Below are 16,928 nucleotides of genomic sequence, written 5' to 3'. Positions count from 1 at the left end.
GCCTTGTCTGTGGGTAGACAATCTAAAATGAAATCCTACTCTTCACTAGTTGCATTTACAACATTAGAGCTAACAGCCAAACTCCAGTGGGCCAGGCCCATTGCACTAAACTTTTGAAGTGCAATCAACAGAAAAGTCCTCTTTAAAAATCCATGGCATGATACATGCCCTAGAGAGTAATTCAAGGTCTTATTCTAAGATTCTCTTTCTGCCACTCTCAGTGCTTAATTTTGAAAAAAAAAATGTTTTTTCACCTGTCACTTTAAAATTTCAGCAGATCCCAACAGCTTATTTCCAGAAGCTTGTAAAGGAGAGGAAAGATAAAGGAGGAAAGGGCTCAAGGAGATAAGGGACTAGCAATAAATCCTCAAACTGTTCTATTAACAGAGTTCATTTGAGGATCTGAGACTACTTCTTAACTCATTGACTTTCACTCTTTATTAGATTATAAAACAGCACATACTAACTACAGTCAGAAATAACACCGAGGTGTCTTAGGCAGCACAACAAATACATATTTAATGTGGGAAAAGATTATAAATTAAATTGTGTATTATTTGAGTTTATGCTATCTCCCAACCCCCACAGACATCAATAAAAAAGGAACTCTTCATGTTTTATCCCCTGCTTTCTCGACATCAGCTAAGCTCCATTTTGCTTTTAGCCTGCTCCTTTGTTGTATAACCACACTCTCAGTCCGTTCTTTCATTTCCTTCCAAGTGCTTTCCGTCATCGCCGTGGTGTCTGAACCTCATTACACACACTGGCGGGTGATGCTGAAGCATTTACTGTTCTCAACCCGGCACATTCTTTACTTGCAAATGCTTTAGATTCTTTTCCTTGGGAGATAAACCAAGAAATCTGCAAATTCATACCTAATCTGTCAGAGCCCTGTCAGCCAATTCAATCCTCTCCAAACAAAATCCTTTTGGTGAGAGGAAGACAATACGCCCGTTTCATAAATAATTTTTTCCACCAACCTTAATCTGCTGTCTATGAATATTAATGAGTCTCATCGATTCATGTCTCCATTTTACGTCCAATATTAGACACCTTCCCAGAAAGCTAGCTGTCAAGGTTGCAAAGGAACCTATTTCACTTTTACATTAAATTAGCAAAATAAAAAGGGCGGCTTCTTTGGCTTGTGGATGTCGAGAGATACCCCTTTAGCCCTCCACTCTGATTTCCTTCACATTGCTCCCAAATTACAGGTCGGTCCTTGCAGGAAGGAGAGATAAGCCCCTTCTTTTTTGTCTGTTCTGGGAAAGAGTTGACCTGATACCATGGAAAATTTTCAGAAACCCATTAAAAGTGTTTCTTTGACTAATCTCTTTGTTTGCCTTACTTTCATGCCTTCCTTGCTAGGCCTAGGTCTGAATTCCTATGAGGATCCACTTCCTGTTGCTATTCTTGCTTTTAAGTTTTCTGTGTACTGATCACAGGTTAAGTGGGATTGGTACCAACCTGCCACTGACCTATAAGATATCCTGGCGAAAGTTAGGAGAGTGTGCTTCTGACAGACTAATTAGAAAGCAGCGTTGCCTCCCAGTGGGTGAACGAACCTGTGTACCATGATCCAGGATCTGGCGTGGGAGTGTGGGCTGCATTTCAGTGGAGAGGGAGTGGTTAGTTTCTCTATTAAGCCTTTTATATGGGTCTCCCTTAGCCCTCCACTCTGATTCCTTAAAGACTGGTTTCTGACCTTGACTCTTGGTACAGACATCACACTTTCTTGAAAACTCGGGCTTGGGGATATTAGCAGGTCAGGACACATGAACATGGCCATCTGTGCTAAGAGCTATGAGACAGATAGATCTATGAGACCATATCAGACTCAAAGAATATTGGGGAAATAAGAACCTTTAAAGATCATCAGTCTAGTCCTGGGCCTCTCCATGTGGGCTGCACCCACACCTGAGGAAACAAAGCTGTGAGTTATGTACAAATTAAATATGGTGCATCCTCCTGGACTGTCAATTTTACTAGATAATAACAAATTAAAATGTTTAGTTTTAAATGAAAACAAGCATGGCTATATGATGGAATGGAATACAGCGGTCATAGCGGTTTTAACAAGCACCAAGGAAAATGAATACATGGTCATAGAAAACAGAGCTTAGATCTTAGAAATCATCCAGGCCTGTATTTTCAGAAATGACTGCATACCAGAATCACCTTCAGAACTTCAAACAAAAGCTCAAAAGAACGCTGATGCTGGGCCCCTTTCTAAATGGATCCTAGTACACTGATATTTCCCCAGTGCTCCTCGGGTGATTTGAAGGTGCAGTCAGGGTTGAGAATCACCAAATTGGAGCCCAGTTGAGGCTCAGGAGGGTGAAGTGACTGGCCCAAGATCACATGAGCTAATTTATATTTGGTGTTTTGGGACACTGTTCTATGGTCTGCTTCTCAACGGGATCAGCTACATAATTTGGGAGGCCTAGTGCAAAATGGAGATGCAGAGCCTTTGTTATAAATTATTAAGAAGTTTAAGATGGCAACAGCAGGGCATTAAACCAAGCTCAGAGCCCTTCCTGCAGTGCCCGGTGTGCACGCCCATGAAGTTGGCCTTGCCCAGCAAAAAGCTGGAAGTGCATATTCAGCACTGGGGCCACTTTCAGAGCAGCAGCCAGAGCAGGTCCACAGGCCCAGAGGAACCGTGTCTTCCGCTACCTTTCCTAGTTTACAGCTCCAGTTAACACGCACACGCACACACACAGGTCATTCAGGGACACTCTGGCAGAAGCGCTTAGCAGAGAGTAAATGAGATTTTTCTAATGTAGAAGCATGTTTGCTTCTTTAAGTTGGGAATGAAATTGTCACCTTTCGACTCTAACCTACACTGGATTTAAATTCCAGTCTACACTTTCTCCCCAAACCACACCTCCCTCCGCATCCCTGCAGTTTCTCATACTTCTAAGTCCGTATCTGGAATTGTTGCCTGATTACTGAAATGCATTTTGTCATATTTTGACCACAGAGTTAGGCTCCTTTCTGAAACAATGAGTATGTCTGTTGTGTTGGGGGTTAGTGAGAACTAGGGGCTGCCCCCCAACACACACCCCAATATCAGAGAAGGGAAGCCCAGCAGAGCCCATCAGGACTCCAGAGCCCAAGAATAACCCCCACTAAGGAGGCTGTCCCTCTGGGGAGGAGGATGTGCACTTTGCCTGGACAGAGACCTCTGTGAGGGGCAGGGGAAGATGCTCTTGGGCAGTCCTCGGGGAAATGCAAAGAGGAGAGGACCACGGCTGTCGACTGGAGAAACAGAGAACGCTCTTGTTCTCTTGAGATTCAGCAGTGGGCAAGGTACTGACAATTAATGAACTAGGGGAGGCTGGGGGGATTGAGAGTAAGTGAACAGTTCTCATTGCATCACCCCTGGAATTAATATGCAAGCTTTCCTCTCCCCCAGGGCTTCTTTTTGGTGCTCTGCTATGAAATATTTTGGGCCAAGATGGAGCAAAGCCCAAAAGGAAAGAAGGTGATTCGTGTTCCTGGGAATTTGCATTCAACCCAGTAGACACAGCAGATGGAGGCCAGAGCCTGCAAGGCTGTGGAAGCTTTCTTGAAACCCTAGAAATCATTAGCCATCCAGTCCTCATGACAAGGGCAGTCTACACAGATGGGTCTGGGGAGAGAGCCCTAGGACCTGTCCTATGAGGACCCCTGCTCGCCTGTTCAGCCTACTTGATGCCAGACCCTTGTCTGTATCTGATTTTCTCAGGCTCATCCCTTAACAATGTCTGAAGACAGTTTTTAAACCCAGAGCTTTATAAAAATGACAAAGGATTCACTGAGACCTAGAAAAAACTTCAGGTGGAATACACTGTAAACAGTTTGCTAAATATATAACCACAGGCCATACACACACATAGGTGGGTGATCACACTAAATAAACCACAAATAGTGCAGGAAGGTTCTTGTTGTAGTGGCCAAGATGGACTTTCCAGTCAAGCAAATGTAAGTTCTGCTCCCACCTCTGTGTGATCAGAGACAAAGAACTTACTTTCTTAGACTTATTGTCTCCAACTAAAATGATGTTGCGTTGAATACTATTTCATAAATTTGTCTGGAGGATCAAACGAGATGGGGTAGTTAAAGTCCTCAGCATAGAATAAGCAGGTTTTTAGTCTACAAACATACAGTCTGTACAGGTACATAGTAGGTATTCAGTAATAATAATTATTAACCATTAATCCCTTCCTTCCTTCTGCCCCTGTGGAGATTAATGAAAACCTTAGCCAACAGTGATTTAAAAAGGAGATGTTTCTGGCCAGGTTCTCTTAAAACTTGTAACACTTCCTTGTCCTGATTTTGTATACTTAGCTGGTTTCCTATACCCCCCAAAGGCCCTCATCCACAAAATGCCTAACTGGGCCAATACATTAATTGAAAAGACAGACTTCTCAGCCTCTGTCTCTTGTTTTTAAACATGACACTGAGCTTGAGCTGGAATTTACAGTACTGGCTTGCTTCCTGATCAATTTGGACAATGCTGCAAAATGAGGCAGTTCCTTCCATTTCTCCCAATATGCATCCAGAGACATGACCTCAGAACTGCATCTTTCTGAGCTGTCTTCCAGCAGCTAGAGAGTGTCCCCCAAATCAGCCCATGTCCTTCGCTGTTATATTAATAAGAAAAGTCAGGACAGTGAAGTGGTATTTTCCTCAATAGAGTTTCTCCCTGAAAGGCCTATCCCCAGTGCTGAGATTATGGTTTACTGATGTACTTTGGTATCAAGTGAACTTTTTGTGTGTGTGACACGAAAGAGAGAATAGATGCGAGTGATTATTTATTATGTACTTGCTTGGCAAAATACAAAGTAGGCAAACCCAGGCCCCCTCCCATTACTACCCAATTAAAAAAACTTTTTTTCATTTTACTGGCTCTTGAAATAAAAAAGCTGGAAACCACTGATAGGGACCACCCTGGCTGTTTGGGGAAAGAAAATAACTTCCAGATTAGCGGATACCTGAAACATTTTCCCCCAGTCGATAGACCTCTGGGCTTTTGCTGCATAAATTATTTCATGTCTCCAATATATGGTGAGTGTGGCCAATGAGGGTGAAAGGGCCATGATGGGAGTTCATAGTTTCCCCAGTAAACCAACTGTGTACCAGTCAGGAGGGATGCAAAGTCAAACATACTGTCCCCATTCCTAACACAGATCCACCCTTCTTTTGTGTCTGAGAAAATTTGCTATTGACACTGACACAGTCCTTCCAAAATATTATGTTAATATTTAAACTTTTTTTAAATAGAGCTTCTTCTGTTAAGAGTTTCAATTTCAACCTGGTTTTGTTTGAGTTTGAAAAGACTACATTTTTTGGTGGGGGTCCGATATTGTAAAATGTTCCTTTCATCATTACAACTAGTAGGTCCCAAACTTCTCTAGCCAGGAGGTCACATTTTCGATAAATATCCCAAACTATGTGATGTTTTTCCCTATCATGTTGTGTTTGCCAATACTGCCTTAGCAAGTTTTCTAGAACTCTCTGAGAAGAGCTCATATGGCTCTCCAAGCTTTCATGGGGGTTATATAATGGCAGCCAGCCATTGAGATTCAGACTGTTGGTATTGGGTCATTTCACTGTTCTAGGCCTTTCCTGCCAGGCTTTGGTCTCCTCCTCACCCTCCCTTCCCCTGCACCCCCTTCCACTACCCCTTTGTGATTCATTTCTGTTGCCTTTCCTTGGAATGACTACTAGTTCAAGTCCTTCCCCTTCTTCAAGGTTCAGCTCAAATCACATTTCCTCTAGGAATTCTAAGATCCCTAGCATATAAATAGCCTCTTCTTCTCATTCTCCTGCTGCATGTAGTACCCAATAATCCAAGATATATAGGACAAATGCTGAAATGGTTATTTATATGTCTATGTTCCTGACACTTCCAGCCAGCTTGTGAGCTCCAGGATGCAAAGACTACATCATATTCATATTTTTAAACTCACTGAAGCACTGACACAGAATATTGAACATAGTTAATCTGGTAAATACTGAATAAAACTGAATTGCCTTACATTCTCACTAAGGGTAAATGGCTATCATACCTCTCCAGAATGTATAAGAAAAAACTCTGTTTTCCCCAGTAGGATTTTTTTCTTTAATTGGTCCATGGAGAGAAAAGACAATTCTTGACCCTTCCAGGAAATCATACAGGTTGGGTACCCTGAACAACATTCAGGCAGGTAAAGTGGCAAAGAAGCCTATGGATTCATGACAAAGATCCATGCAGTGTCCCCCACCAATCACTCTGAACAACAACACTGGTAGATTTTGCACATTAGCCTCATTTAACCAGCCATCATTTCCTCTTAAAAAAAAAAAAGGCAGAAGAGTTAAGGTCAAGTAGAAAAAAAAATGCCTTTGAATTAAAATCTTAGCTTTTCTTTGAACATCCAGATGATTAAATGAGATCCAGACGAAAGCAGGCAATTTCCAAAAAATAAAACCCAGCCGGGGGTATCTGCATTCCCTCATGTTTCTACTAGTAACCCCGTGGTAAAGTAAAGTAATGATTGATTCAGAGAGAATTATGGCTATTATAAACTGTAATCAGTGGTGGATGAGAATAATTACACAGGGAAAGGGGGAAAAGCTGAAACATGGCTGAGCAGTGTTCTGATGGATGAGGAAGTCATTTCCTGGCTGTTAATGACTGATTTTTCAACAGTCAGCACACAAGCTTTAATCCCAGAGGGGAGAAGGAGAAAGAAATGGTCACATTATTAAGGAAGCTACCGACTTAACCTTACCAGTTTTAATCTGAACATAGCTGATGCCTGTCCCCCTGTCTGTCCTTGCTTTTGTTCCTGGTATTGCAGACACACTATTCGGGGCTGAGGTTAGCACTGACCTTTGTTTGAGAGACACTGGAGAGAGTTATGCTTGTAATGAACTCCCCTGTAACCTGGTGGTGGGATACAGCATCAGGGAGTCACAGCATCAGGAAAGGACCACAGAAACCACCTGATCCAGTCTGCTCATTGTGTAGATCATCCCAGAGAGGTAAAGTGACTGGTCCAAGTCACACAGCTGATGGGCTTTAGACTAAGGGGAATTTCCCCCACAAGACCAGGAGGCAGACGGGCCTTGTCACAGAGGCACGACTGGATCTCTGAGGGAGACAGCTTTGCTAAATCCATTTCAGAATTGGCATCAGCTTAGTCTCTTGTCTCTGCGACAGGCTTTGGAGTTCAATGCTCTGCCTGCATAAGTTGTTACAGGGTGAGGTTACAAGAGGCCTGAGAGGGCACGGGCTTGTGTGATGGTCTGTTCAGGTTCACATACCAGTAGTGAGTCCTCTAACTGATGACACTGACAGAGAAAGAGAGAGAGAACTCAATTTATCTTACCATTTGCAGCCATAAAACAGGATAACTGATGGAAATAGATTAGAAGTCATAAACCTGTGTAAACCAGGATAGTTGAGAGTCAATTGGTGACAGACACCTCCCTTCAGAGCCCTGTGACTTTGAAGAGCCTTTTGAGTACTTTTGAAAAGTATTGGGTTTTCTCTCACCTCCAGGGCAGAATGCCCTAAAGCAGAGAAGGTGTGTGATGGTGACGGGGGTATGTGACAAATTCCAGCAACATGTCCCCTCTCCTCCACTTAAGGACAAGGTGCATCAGAAGGTAAGGGTGGGTCATCCTCTAAGAAAATATGGCAGCCTCTGAGGGTAAATCATGTCAAGATGTAAGATCAGGAATGTCCAGATGCTGTTTATCTCATCTTAATTAAATTTGGACTTCTTTGGAGGAAAAAAATACCTCAGTTCCAGGAAAAGTTTGCTTCTGAGGCTGTTTGGACTCTGTTTTATAAAAACAAACAGTTTAATCAAGATACCATCATTCCTGGATTTTTTACTGTGAATGTATTTTCTGGAGCAAAGTCTCTTAAGTAATGTAAGTACTTAGTAATGTTCTACTCTATGCTGTTAAATCATCTCAGTCTTTCCTCTGTTCTCATTTTTGGTTTCCTGAAATTATTTTCAACAGGATCATTTCCTTACCAGGTGCATCTGACACTGAAGCTTTGAGAAATTGTTTGTCCATCTGCAATTCTTTCTTCCTTCCTCAGGTCAGCACATCTTACACTTCCTTTAGGGACCCATGCTTCCCCCATTCCATGGGGACCTGACAGAGCTACGAGTTCGACAGTGGTGTCCCTCGTGCCAGCACCCCACCCCACTAGCGCTCCATGTGACCCCAATGCCAAAGGAGGCATGTGATCCTGATGGGCCAGGCCAAGTCCTCTAACCCCAGCCCAGAGTGACTGGTCGTGAAATGGCCTTCTTTCTCAGATGTGCTCTATGGATGGTAGGAGAGTGTGTGTATACCACACTAATTTAGAACAATAGCTGTAAGAATAGGTTTTTGAGTTGCCTGTACTATCTTTCCATCTGTAGGGAAAGAGCCAGAGACAGAGGGAAAGAGAAACAGGGAGAAACAGAGAGGCTATAAATGTCACCCAAGCCCCTGGATCCAGCAGAACCTGACTTCATCCCACAACCCTGGATTTCCCAGTTATGGGAACCGAGGGACCCCCCTCCCTGGCTGTATGCTAGATGGAACTGGGTTACTCTCTCTTACTACCCAAAGTCATGACAAAGACTGAGACTTTTCATTGGACTTGCTCTGATTTAAATGTTGGCCAGAGAGTCCAGTACTTATTTTTGAACTGAATTATTTATAATGAATTATTGTGCCAGCAACATGGGGCTATAGTACTTTATACAACAGAAAGTAAACACATCTTGGAACTACAACTTAGATTTCCAAGCCCATTATGCATCTAGTTATACTCAATCTTTGAATCATATGTTTTGAATGAATGAATGAATGATTGAACAGACAGATGGGCTAAGAGTCTTCCAGATATCACCCAGCACCTACTGGAAGCCTCCATCCTGCCAAGATTTATTGGAATAAACAACTCTTTTTCTTAGCCATGCATGTGTACACACACACACACACACACACACACACAAACCAGTGTTATCCTACTAGGATCAACTAGAAAAAAAAGCAAAAGCTGTACAGAGAAAATTTTTGGAATGATTGTTTAAAATGCGATTTAAGGAAGAGTGCCATTCTCTCACAGGTAATATCAAAGGTCAGATCAAATTTTAAGAACCCCAAAGGGATGCAGAAACTCCAGAGGGGAAATTCAGACATCTGGCTCAGCATCTTTTCCCTTCTCCCTCTGAGGTCCAACCTCTATGTCTTTGAGGATTCAGTCATGCATAATGAAGCCCTCCGTCTCTTACCGGCTCTGCCCTGCTCTGCACAAAGCCATCCAGTGTGAGAGCAGGACATGTGCTGAGGTGCCAGTCTTGAGAACATGCAGACACGGAGGGTGAGTGCTTGAGGCTGCTGGCTGAAGCATTCGAAAGGCTCTTCCCCTCTGGGAGACTTGCAGGGGCCGCACAGCATGAGTGCCTGTTGGAGGGAGCACTGGTTGGTGATTGGCAGAATAGGCAGGTGGAGCCAGCAGGGCACACAAGGTGTTCCATACCTGGCCCTAGGTTTGCACAGCCTCAAGAGGAAACATCCTACCCTGCCTTGCTGCACCCACGTGAAGTGAAATTTCTCACTTGGGAAAAGGAAGAGGAGAGAGAAGACACCCTGAGCACAAATATCAATTAAGATCACCGTCACCATAGTGGCACATAGCTTCTGCTCCAGGCAAGGTTGTCCCCATTTTATTCTGTTAAGGTGACCATCTTCACAAAGAATAAATGGATTATTTTGCAATAGTCACTTAACTCCATAAAATGAAAACAAATCCTATCACAACTAGTAGGTCTCTTTGTCTTATATACTGTTGACGTCCTGGATGTGACATATTTCCATGGGTTTATCAGAAGGTCAGTTCTCTGTATTGGTGAGTTCTTGAACTTAATATGATATGATATGATATGATATGATATGATATGATATGATATATGATACATATAATATATTACATATCAATCTTATTCATGTAAGATTAGAATGTATATTATCTATCTATATATATGCAGTGATAGACGTGCATGGGTATATACAGTTATTCATTTATATACGTATATACATTTATATATGTGCATGGTGTATATGTCTATGTAAGCACACACACAGGTACACATCTTATCCATAATTGTCACTCTCGCAGATATAGCTTAGCAATATCTTAGAATAGCTTAGAGATCTTTTCTGTTGATGAAAGTGAGAATGCATATTATAGAAAATTTACAAGGTGCAGAAATTTGTGAAGAGAAAAATAAGTACCATTAGTAAACTCTCTGAACAGAGAAAATGGTTATGCTGCATCCATTCCTATCTCATGCATATTGTAGGGTATCCTTTTTAACACAAAGTTGTGGTAAATGCAATTCTTCAAAGAGCTGTTTTCCACTCAACCCTATGGGAGGCATTTCCCCTATATTTGTCAAAATAATTTGAAGCCTACCTTATGCATTTCTTCCCAGGAGTCTTCAGTATAAATGAGCATGTGATGTCTGGGTGGGAACAGGCTGTGCCCCATACCTTCTCTCCTCTAAATGGTTGCTTAGGCTATCTGAACAAGCAGGGGAATGGACAAGACATTTGCTTGCCCCCAAAACACCCTCCCCTTGCTCCAGCCCTAGTGTTAGACCCACTACTTGCCATGACCCACAGAAGGCCTTTTGCTTGGCACTGGCAACGTGCAAATCCCCTTCCCTGGGATGCAGGCCAGCAGCCCTGTCCCCAAATCGCGCGGGCCCTTTGCCCTGCCGAGAAAGCACCTGTGAAGCTCATAGAGGCTGCCGACTTAGGCTCAGATCTTTAACGTGCCCTTCCCCTCGCTTGTCGGCGCCATCTGCCTGCTGAGTCCCTGAACAGCAGTCTGGAGGGGCGCGTGGCTGTTTGTGTAAGTGATGGCTCCATGGGTGGTGAGTGTATTATTCAGAGAGGCAGGGGAATAAACTGCCTGGCGGAAGAGTCCTGCTGAGTGGCTGAGTGAGTAACAGACCTTAGCAAGGGACAGCGGCTCTGGGCTCTTCCACCCCAGAGCCTGGCTGCCTCCACCCCAGCCACACCCCAGCCTCTACAAGACCTGCTTTCATTTAGTTGGGACAGAAACCCAGAATTCAGAGAAGGAGAAAAACAAAAAAAACAAAACAAAAACAGTAGAGTCAAACATTATGCACAAGTCTTACTAAAGAAGGATTTAGGCACAAAGACATTTTTATATTTTTTTAAAGCACCAATAGATTCCTTCTCATAAAAATGACAGGAAACCAATTTGGAAAGGGAAAAACTTACAGAATCACCAAAGATACTTGAAAGCAAATGAATAGAATAGAAAAGAGCCTAGCACTCAGGGCAATAATGGAGGGGAGAGGCTGGCTTGGCCCTTGCTGTCCCAGCTTAAACTCAGCACCGTTCTGGAGCAGCCTGACTCCAGGCTATCAGAAGGCACTGTCCTGCAGGCTGCGTGGGCTGAGGGGGAAAGGGCCAAGGGTCAAGAATGCTGATCTAAATTCCAACATAGCTCTCTATTGAAGATCTGCCCAGTGCGGTGTCAACTGAGCCATGGCCTCCCGTCTCCAGGTCCAACAAAAGGGGCTTCCTGGAGCGGCCAGGCCCAGGCAGGATGATGTGCCTCTGTGGGCATCTCTGAGCGAGCACGTCTTGGCCCTCCGAGTCTACAGTTTGGGGATTGCCCGGGACTCTGCATTCAAGTAGGCCCCTCTGTCTTTCTGTTAGTTGACAATGAACAAGGACATTTCTCCTAAAACTGAAATGCTGATTTTTTTTAAGAACTTCTATTTTCATTTTCTATACTCAAATCTTAGATAAATCTTAAATTTGACAAATTGTCTTAAGATAAATGTTATCTATTGTTTGATTACAGAAATGACAGACTCTTGTTTTATATATTTAGGAAAATTGAGAAAAGTACAAAATATTCACCCATCCTATTATTTTGGAGGTTGTATGTTCTTTTCTTTTCTCTTTCTTCTTGTTAGTTGACCTGGGATGATAAATGCTAGACCCTTGTAGCTTTCCTTGAATTGGGGCATTTTTGAAAGGTCATCTGAGAAACATGGGCTGTTCTGGTAAAAAATGTTGGGTAAATCCTGTCGTCCCCTTCTCAGAGATGCTAGGAGAAGCCCAGCAGAAAATTATGGTTGGTCATGGTTTACAAAGTCTCATGATATTATTTGATCCAGTGTGGGTAAAATTGAAACATTTCCAGAATATCTCCCCTGGCTTTAGTGCATTTGCATATCCTCTGGGGTGGAGAGAAGTTCATCTCCATGTCAATGAATAATTACCTGGGCAACCGAGGGCGTGTCTGAGCCTGAGTTTAAGTAGAGGGGCTTGCTTGCTTGCTTCTTTTGGAGCAGAGGAGAGAGACGGCCCTGGACTGCAGTTTGTAAGCAATAAACGGGTTTTAAACTTTATTTCTCCCTTTGACTGATTTTGGTTTTTAGAGGTATTTTGCCCCAGGATTTCCTCTCCCCGGACTTACATCCAGGAACACTTTATTTCACATAATAATCCTTGCCATCCTGTGGAACTATCTGAATATACAGTTTTTAAACTGATGTTAAATCATGAGAAATTTGAACAGCCCACGGCCTTTTCTTGTCCTACTGGCTTGTATACTATAAAGAGCAGCTGGTTGGTTTCCCCAGGTCCTCCTATGATGGTGCTGATTTAGGGGCTAGCCTTTTAAATATCACTGATTGCAGTTCCAGTTTGATATATTGGATAGTTTTATTATTGAGTCTCCCCTTACTGTTCTGTTAAAAACATTTGGTGTCTTGTTTCCTAAGGATTATCATCGTCATTATCATTAATGACATTTATTGAACATTACTGCTTCCAGACTCTGCTGAGCTCTTGATGTGAATTATCCTATTTACACCAGCTTTATCAGGTAGACAATATTATTCTCACTTACTAGAGGGGGAAACTGAGGCTTAAATTGGTTAGTGCTTGTGGTCAGTCAGCTTCTAAGCAGTTAAACTGAGATTGAAATCCATGTGGCCTGTCTGTTATTAACCATCATATGATAGCACTACAAATTCTCAGCTTCAGTGTCTGCAAACAGCCAGAGACAGAGATTTAGTGTGGGCATCTTAAGATCTTACAGACTTTTCCATTGACATATTTATCCTAATCTAATTACCTAGCTGACTTTTCTCTCTATTTTTGTCCCTTTCCATTTGCAAGTATTTATTAAACTTTTACTAAATGTGAAGGACTGAGTTAAATATTGAAAATTCAGTCTAAGACATGGTGCCTTCTTCTAGGAGGCTAACTGTCCAATGAAAGATTCCAGTGAGTAAACCATTGCCTAAAAGAGAGCCCATGTTACACCTCGAACCCAGAGGAATCACATCTAAATCAATGGGAGACAGAGAGAACCTTCCAAAGAAGGTGGTAAAAGAGGTGGTGTTAAAGGTAGGTGCCTACTGACTGGGCCAAGGATTGACATTCCAAGAAGACAGGCAGGCATGCTGGAGGCAGGTGATGGCCAGGAGTTTGGGGGGCCAGGCGTGCTGGAGTTAGTTGGGCTGGGGTGCAGGCAATGGGTCCTCACAGGAGGAAGACTAGAGGGCCAGGCAGGGCAGGTCTGGAAGGAACCCATTGTGCTAAACTGAGGGATTTTAAATGCACGGAGCATGAGATGATTAGGTATGTGTTTTAGAAAAACCCCTCCAGCAACAGTAGGGAGGCTGCCTGAGGCAGAAGGATTAGGCATAAGGAGTTAAGTTAGAAAATGGAAATTTCCAGGGAAAAATGATACAGAACTGCCCTGAGGCAATGACGGTGTGGGAGGACAAAGAGGTAGGTTAGAGAAAGATGCAAAAATCAAAACTGAGGGGATTTGATAGACTTTAGAAGTGGGAAGCGAGGGATAAGATGACTCCTGGGTGTCTGTGGAGATGATGGTGGCAGGAATGGGAAGGGCGGAATGACAGCTGTAGAGGACTGACAGAGGATAGACAGGTGCCTGCAGGTGCCAGGGGGAGATAGCATCAGTGACAAGGTGCCTGAATGTCTTCAGAGGGTGATGGTGTCATTTAGACAATTTGGGCTTTCATCTCAGGAATCCTTCCTACTATTTGTCCATTCCCTGAAAACTGTGAAACTGATTTTTTTAAAAAGCCCTATATTTTCGTTTTCTGTTCTCCATTCTTAGCTAAACCTTAAATTTGACAAAACTGTTTTAGGATGAATATTAACTATTTTTTTATTATAGAAGTAATACATCTTTATTTTATACATTTAGGAAAATTGAGAAAAGTACAAAATGTTCACCCATATTATCACCTTAGACGTATTTGGAAGTTGTGTATTCTTTCTTTTTCTCTTCATTCTCCCCTCAACTTCCCTCATTTCCTTTCATATGTATTCATTTTATTTAGTTATTTATCCATTCATTCATCTATTTAGTGAACAGATATTTCTTGAACATCCACTTAATGCCAGGCACTGTTGTAGGCATTGGGGATACAGCAATAAACAAAATAGCACCTCATGGAGCACAAATTCTAATGGAGAGACTCTGATAATAAGTAAGAGATTCTGAAAAATAAGCAAATAAATTTATATTGGGTGTTATGTGCTATGGACAAAACTAGATAAAATGGTGCCAGGAAACTACAGAGTGGACATTTGCCATTTTATGTAGACCTAGAAAGACCTCTCTGGTAACTTGAGGCATTCAATAGAGTCATGCAAGAACAGGGAGCAAATCCAGGGAAGGAATATTCCGGAAAGGAGAAAAGGAGAATATGAAGTGCCAATTCTCTCTGAGGTGAGAGAATTCTTAGCATTTTTCAGGAACAGTGAACTGAAGGAGTGAAGGGAAGATTAGTAGATGAAGTCATGGAGGTAGCAGGGGACCAGATCAGACCTAGCAGAGAACAAATGCTTGGAAAGAAACATAAGAGACCAGTTTAGGAGGCTACTCAAATATTCTGCAGAAAGGGTGATAGTGGCTTGGACTGGTGGCATAGTGGTGAGAAGCAATTGGATCTGGATGTGTGAGGTCAAAGGCAACACCAAGGGTTGTGCCCTAAACTGGAAGAATGGAGATTTGGTCACTGGAATGTATTAGATTTGTTTATTTATATACCTGCATATGTTTTTATACAGTTGAAACATAATTTTGTATCCTGTTTTGCAATCCACCCCAACATATTTTCTCTCAAAGCAGAAAATTAAAGCCAAACAGAAGATATACTTCCTGTTCACCTTCTTACTTTTTCTACCCTTCCCCCTCTTCTCTCTCTCTTTTTTTTTAATCAGAAAAACAAAATACACATGAATTAAGCCATGCATTCTGAATTTTGCTTGTGAAGGGACTTGGCTGAAGGCTGCACTTTAATTGAACTGTGTGGCCCATGGCCAAGGGAAATAAAGTTTAATTAATGCTAATTTTTCTAACCCCCTTCTTTGCCTTCTTTGCCTTTTCAGCAAAATAAAACTACCTTTGGGAGAACTGACAAAAAAGTTAAGAGACACCACACTTCTAAATCTAGCCATTGGTATACCAAAAATATTTCCTACATGGTTGTGTTTGGTCACAAATGATAAAATATTTTATCTTGCTTCTTCCCCTACCTACATCAATTTTTTTTTTTAGTTTGAGCAGGTGAGTTGATTTTCATTTATCTTTACTTCTTTAGAAGATTCAGCCAGCATCCAGTCTGTGATTTTTGTTTGTATTGGGCTATGACCTGAGTACAGGGCTTGGTTGACCACAGTTACAGCTGCTAAATTGTAGGTAAGGAAAGAGCTAGTAGGGTGGGCTGCCTGCTGGGGTACTCAGGGTTCAATCTGTTGGCCTTTCTGGTCTGTTAGATCAGCTACTTGGGCCCTAGCTATTAAGAAGCAATCTGTGCCCATTTTTATGATAACAGATTTTGTTCATTAAAACCCAGGCACGTCCTTGTTGGTCTACTGGTACAGTCCATCAGCTGCTAGAGTTTCAGGGGCTGCTTTCTTGTTTTTGATCTATTTGCTGGACATTTTCCAGGTTTACAAATTAGTTGCAGTATGGATTATACAGTGGTCTTTGAGAGCTACAGCATTCCATGAGATAATGTTATGATGTAAAGCCTTAGAATCTTATGGCAGGATAATCACTTGAGAGACTCTAATCTGGTCCCATCCTTTCCCATTTCCTCATGCCCAGATTGAAAACAAAGCAAACAAAACAAACAAATGAAAAGAAACAGAGTCTCCACCCACTGCCCACCACTATTACCTCCATCCTATCTTAAGGAAGCTGAGGTCCAGGGTGTGAGGGGCCTTGCCCAGGGTTGCCCAGCATGTGAACAGCAGAACCTGGGGCTTTGCCTAGGAGGTTCGTGCAAACAAGCTGTTGTGAAGACTCAAACACATTTGCTGTTTGGCTACTCTTGGCCTTGGGTGAAGTCATGAATGAGGCAAGTGGCATATTTCACCCGGCCCACCGCAATAACCTCCAAAGTAAGACCCGCCGGCAGTCCTTTCCCCCTCCAGCTTTCTCTGGGAAGACCTGGAGCACTGAGAGCTGTGGCAGGTTAGGGCAAAGGAGTGGATGCGCAGAGCATCACAGAGGTGAGGCTAAGAGTTGCGATGTGGGGGTAACTTCAATGGAGAGCTGTATGTGCTTAAGAGGTCCCACTCCCGCTAATGGTGGAAAGCACTGGATCTTCTCAGTTCAATCTGCATCATTCTCTTCTCATGATAACAATGGTTTATAAGTCCGGGGAGAGGAAATTCCAGGGTAAAATACCTCTAAAAACCAAAATCAGTCAAAGGAAGAAATAAAGTTTAAAATCCATTTATTGCAGTCCAGGGCCTTCTCTCTTTCCTGCTCCAGCAGAAGCAAAACCGGCCCTCCCCTCCCCTCTCAGGTACTGGTAAGCCCTCCTTGCCCAGGTAATTAATTA

This window comes from Manis pentadactyla, chromosome 7, assembly GCF_030020395.1.
Source record: "Manis pentadactyla isolate mManPen7 chromosome 7, mManPen7.hap1, whole genome shotgun sequence".
Taxonomy (NCBI): Eukaryota; Metazoa; Chordata; class Mammalia; order Pholidota; family Manidae; genus Manis; species Manis pentadactyla.
Note: the sequence above shows the minus strand (reverse complement) of the source record.